The following is a 6000-nucleotide window of genomic DNA, read 5'->3' on the forward strand; positions in this document are numbered from 1 at the left end:
TAAAGATCACTTAAGCCAAAAAAGTCAGTCTTAAAATTCATTCGGTTTCCAAGGTCTAGTAATTACCAAATATTGGGACATGGTCCCCAGATTTGTGCTTGTGTTATGTAGAATTAGTCAGCGGTGTCAGGGAGAAGCCCATGTGAGCATCAATCAGCTTAGACGCCAGTCTACCAAAAGCTGTGCCTATACAGACATATATATACGTTTTCACATACTGCATTTCCCTGTTAAATAAGAGCAACCTTGGGGCTGGAGCCAATGTGTCAGCTCACACTGATATCATGCAGATAAACATGCTCTTAGAAGTTCAGCCTGCTATGGACATAGTTGTTATTGTAAGAGTTTCCTAATGAAATATTAACAGGGTTAATAGCTTATCCTGAAAGTCAATGAAACCCTTCACATTAAGCCATCAACCTGCTTTTCAAATATACTTTTCCTGATAGAGTTCCTCTGAAGTGCATGTCTCTTTTGGCTGTTCCTGTCTAAAAGTCCTCATTACACTATTCAATTTTTCAGTACCACATTCCATTTATATTTACTTCTTATTGTTATTTAAAATACATTTTTCCTCTCTTTCACGATCTGGCACTGTTGTTGGAGGACAAGGAAGTTCACAGAAAATGGGACAATGACTGTCAGATTAAAAAAATATAAATATTTATTTAACAGAATGTCTAGCAGTCAGCACTGAATGTCTAATGAGCATAGCATTCAAGCCACTAAAGGTTGTTACATCAGTATGGGTAATTTTAGTGAGCAAACATAGGATCATTTAATCCAGCTCTCAATGATGAAAATCTAAATTTTTCTCTTAAATTATCTGGAAATTGGAATTGGCCTGTGGATAAAATTGTGGTTAAGACTATCCTGATGTGTTTCTTGCCTTGTCAATCATTTCCCATATCCTTGCATACATCATTATGTGTGTATAGAAAGAATTTCATTCTGCAGTCTATAAAATGGGGGAATTAATACCTTCACATCTCGTGCGGTACAGGGTATTTAGGGCTACTTCTGTGTTTTAAATTTTATTTGAGAATAACGGATTCTAGTACAGTAAATGAAATTAATGAGTCAATGCTATACATACAGCAGCAGTGGTTTGGAACATTACAGTAGTAAATTAAAATCTTCATAAAACAGAAAAAGAAAAGCTTGATTCTTTAGTATCCATGCAGCTTCTTTCAGAATGTCTCTAGAAAATCCCTTCTGTATGTCCAGGTCATTGTCTATGCCCTCTGTCCCTTCAGTAATAAAAATCAAAAAATAGGCTCAGCTGCAAGTTAAAAAGCCTAATTTCTCATTTTCGTCTCGACTACTGTATTGAAGTTTTACTCAATGCCTAAATATCTGTCTAGAGGTTGTAAAAGTCTTCCTTATGAGTCAGTGAGATGTGACTTGTATGTAATATAGCTGAACTGAAACCCCCTGTCCTCCTGGAGACAACGGCCAGCAGTAATCAGATCCGGTGGTAACAGTGGTCTTCTGGTTGTGATTGACATGCCTTTCACCACATCCTTTAAAGTTTCCAGATTATAAAATTACTTGGTTTTGAGGGTTCAGTTATGAAATTAAAACAACAGTCTTCTTATGCATTTCCTTAGTTTAGCTGGAGAAGTTAACTAAGTTAGTTAGGTAAGCAGCTAACTAAGGCTAAGGTTGTTAACATCTTCAGGATTAAAAGGGTCAAATAGTTTATGAATACATAAATATATCTGAAAGTATAGATATATAAAGTTCAAAAACAATCTAAAGATCATTGTGCTACCAATGAAGAGGACATGCTTAACAAGACCAATTAATTGTACTTAGCTCTAATTTATTAAGGACAATGGAGAACAATCAAATATTGTTTTTTCAACTATTTCTAATTACAATAACTAGGCATGGGGGCGGGGAAGAAAGAGATAAAGGTCTCCAAGGACAGAAAGCGGAGTATACCCATATCTTACTGGTGAGTAAACATGTCAGAAACTAAGATTAACTATAGTAAAAACACTGAAGCTCTAATTCTTTAATGAATAGGAATTTTTCAGCTGTGAAAAACTGATGGAAAACAATACCAAATTGGAAATGAGCTGATTTGTTCCATTAGAGTCAGTAAACAGCTAAAGGTTTCCACAGAGCCATTAACTCATCAGATGCAGGAACTATTCACCAAAGTACACAGTAGTTCAGTTGACAGTTGCAAACACTTCAGATCCACAACACTAGTAAGCTACTATTGCTATGGAAACCTTAATTTGCATTCTCCATTTAATTTTATTTTAGGTTTATAATGTAAACAGCCTACAATATCATTTTCTATTGCAATTTCTCTCCACCACCCCTCAATTAACTTAAAATGAAAATGAAAAAATTACTAAAAGGTGGTTTACCACAGCAAACTATGCAAGTATTACATTTCCACACACTTTTCTTCATCCTCAGCACACAAAACATTAGTTTTTCTCTTCTTTATGGGCTCAAGGCTTACTCTTCATATGCATGTTTCTCACACTTAACATAAAAATAGTAACATTTAGAAAAATGAGAAAAATGAGAGGTATTTCTTTAATACAGAAGAATCACAGGCTCACACATACAAAAGAAATTGCCAGCTGGATTACTAACAGAGGCTAGAAAAAAAACCTGAAAAAGCTATTCCACCTCAAATGTAGAAAGATAGGCATAGTAGAATTCCAGAATCAATGAAGAATGCAGATTTCTGAGTTTAAATTACCACAGATTTGTCCCTATAATTTTGTTCAGGAATATTTCTGAGGATTTCTCATATTTCACCAAGATTTCTGATAAAACAATAGCTCCACCCATATATGGTAGACCCAAATGTTCATACTAAATCGGCGTTTCCGCTGTAAGATCCTCAAAGGAATAATCTTATTGTGCAGCTGGATAGATTGCAGAGTTAGGCACTGATGGTCCCAGGAAATGTTTGGGTTGTTCAGGGCTTTTTTGTGTAGCACACAGGTTGGTGCACATGCGTCAGAAGTATAATGCTTCCAAAAGTGGATTTACTAGCCATGCAGAAAAGCACCTGTGTGCTGCATACATGGTACCATACATTGAACTAAGACCTTCTGTAACTTCCAGATTTATTGCATGTGATTTTACAAAGTGTTCAGCACCATTTCCTTCTGGGAATTCTCACAGGAAACAATCTGGACTTCATCTGTGACAGTGACTCCATTGCATTCATACAAACCAAAATCTATCAAATTATGTCACTGTGGAGAGAAACTTCAGCATGTTTTCATGCTTCCTATCTCATTAATTAGGGGACATCCCTAATGCCCACTACAATCCAAGCATAACTTAGGACAGTAAATCCTAATCACACAAATCACTATAGTACAGTTTCTTGTGACATATGGACAGCTTGAGCCCCAAGCAAAACAGGAGAAAACAAAGTCAGGTTTCTCTGGTCCATGTTCCCAGAATTTTTTATTTTGTCCTGAGGATAGACAAAGCTTATTCTGGTGTCTCTGGCTTGGTCAGTGATATCTTTTGGTTCACACTGAACTGCTTTCATATTAATTAATCATTAATAAATGAAGGCCAAGTAGATCTACCACTGTTGAAAAGTGATTCGATAAGATCATGGAAACAAATTTGAAAGTCTTGTGTAAACCTTGCAGTCTGCTTACACTTGTAGAAAAAGCTTATTTGTTCAGTTAAATCAGAGGTGCCACAACTGTGAAGTGCTCATTTTATTGTGACATTTCATTTTCCAGCCAAAACCAATAAATCTGCAACTTGTGAAAGAGAAATTAAATATCTTCCCGATCTTTGGTACTTTTGCTTTCTTTAGTCGCGTTACATGTCACAGTCCAGCAAGAATTCAGTTCCACCTAACTGCCTGCTACTTATTCTAATCATTTCACAAGTTCCCTTGACCTGGAACATCACAAACAGGAAATGCCTTGCCACTCTCGACTAAATGTGTTAGCATATCTGGAGGCAATGATGATAGCAGATAAAGCATCAGAGCAGATGGCAGTTGGTGTTCAATGCAAACCACGAGCCAATGTGGTATACTGTTAGTAGCCATAATAAATCATTAAGAGGAACTACCTATGACACTTCCAGGATGTGTGTTGGCCCTGCACAGAATTGTTATATCACAATCCATAAATATCTTCTTAATTACATGCAAAGCAACAACATCATGTGCAATAACCTATAACTCTTTGAAGATTAACTAGAAATTACTGAAGGCAAAGAAAATAAAAGCCTTTCTGGGTTTTTGTCATTTTAACCTTTCAGGCTGAAATGCTCGATTTAGGCAATTGATTTTAACTATTAAAATGTGTTCTTGACCAACATGTGAAAAGTACAATTCATCTCTTAGTTTCTGCTTGAAAACAAATGCAAATTGCAGTAATTCATATAAAAATCATGTGTATAAGTTCTTCCAAAGCTCCCACCCCCTTTATGTTGGAATTAAAAGGGTCTTTTTACATCAGGGAAAGGCATTCCAAGGTCTAATATTGACATTATTACAAAATAAAGCTTTGTTTGAGCAATAGCAAACAGTCAGTTGGTTCCTATATTCTAAACAGCCTAATTTAATTATTGATGCAGTGCTAAACAGCCAATCTTCACCTATATTAAAGGATTTTCTTTGTTATATTTAGCATTTGGTTTGTATGATCCCTCATCCATACTGTAATCCAGTCCAGGTGGACTACCTTTGTTCTCTGACAGACATCCTGAATCTGCTTGACTCAAGGGGGCCAACAACCCCATAACCACTTTGATAGATTTTGGCATGAGTTATATATTGACTAAATATTTTTTTTATAACCATTTTAATGGACAGAGAAGTTTCATCACTTTGTACTATTTAAAAAACTTTTGGCGTACTACTTAAATAGTAGTTAATTATTACAGACGTTTGTACTTCAGTCATATTCTGACATGAAGCCTCTGCTCTGCTCACAGGGCAAGTAAAACACTCCCAACCATCCTGGTGGCCATCCTCTAGGTTTGTCCAAGTTTGACGATGCCTTTCTTCCTCCCTATGAGGAAATGTGTGCAGTTGTTTGTATGTGGCCTGAAAAATGGAATAAAAAATGGAATATTCAGTTTTCCAGCTACAGTCACTTCGGTATGCTGTTAGATTTTGCTGCTGTCAGGGCACACTGCTCACAGATGTTTAGACACCCAGAACTTCCAGAGATCCACGATTTTCCCAGAGACTAAAGGAAGGAATGTCCTTCTGTCAAAGCACTGCCCTTTTGTTCACCAGATATCAACCTTCTTCCACTTTTAGAAGATGAGTACAACAGTTACATCTTCCATTCATCAGACACCTTCTCCAGTCTCCATAACCTATCAATTGCCATCTAGTAAAAACACCCCAGATGTTGCAAAGCAACAAGATTCCCATGAAAGGGTGTCTGGTTGGCCTCCATCTCTTGCAGGAGGGAATCTCTGACCTCTACCACCCACCCACTTCCTTCTGGATCTCATGCTCACAGAGTACTTTGAAAATCCTAGTTAGCATGCTAAAATTTCTTTAAGCCTTGAGCTATGGCTTATATCTGTTGCTTTTGAAAGTGAATTACAAAACCTACATCAACCATGAGAAAATTAGTTAGATCAAAATTGAGAGCCTTTTGCAAATTCATCTCTCTTTTGGTTGAAAAGTTTTAACTAATTTTCACTTCAATTATTTCACTTCAAAAAAGAAAAAATCTGATTTCCCTGCTGTTTGCCAATGTCAGTGTGCTGCAACCAACTTATGTTTCTCCATGTGTTTCAAGTCATATTGAGTCCACAACAGCTATCCAGACTTCTATCAGATTATTGTTACCCATATCTTTTACAAAAAAACCTGCTGGACTCTTAACTTCATTTTATCACAGACTTTTCCTTTATATTCTCCGCAACTGATGTTGAGTGGCTTGACTTCAGTGGTCTGTAAAATCAGCTTGAATTCTCTTTTGGAGAACATTGTATCAATCAAATACAAACACTTTATCTGCACAG

The sequence above is a fragment of the Patagioenas fasciata genome, chromosome 1 (genome assembly GCF_037038585.1).
Source record: "Patagioenas fasciata isolate bPatFas1 chromosome 1, bPatFas1.hap1, whole genome shotgun sequence".
Lineage (NCBI taxonomy): Eukaryota > Metazoa > Chordata > Aves > Columbiformes > Columbidae > Patagioenas > Patagioenas fasciata.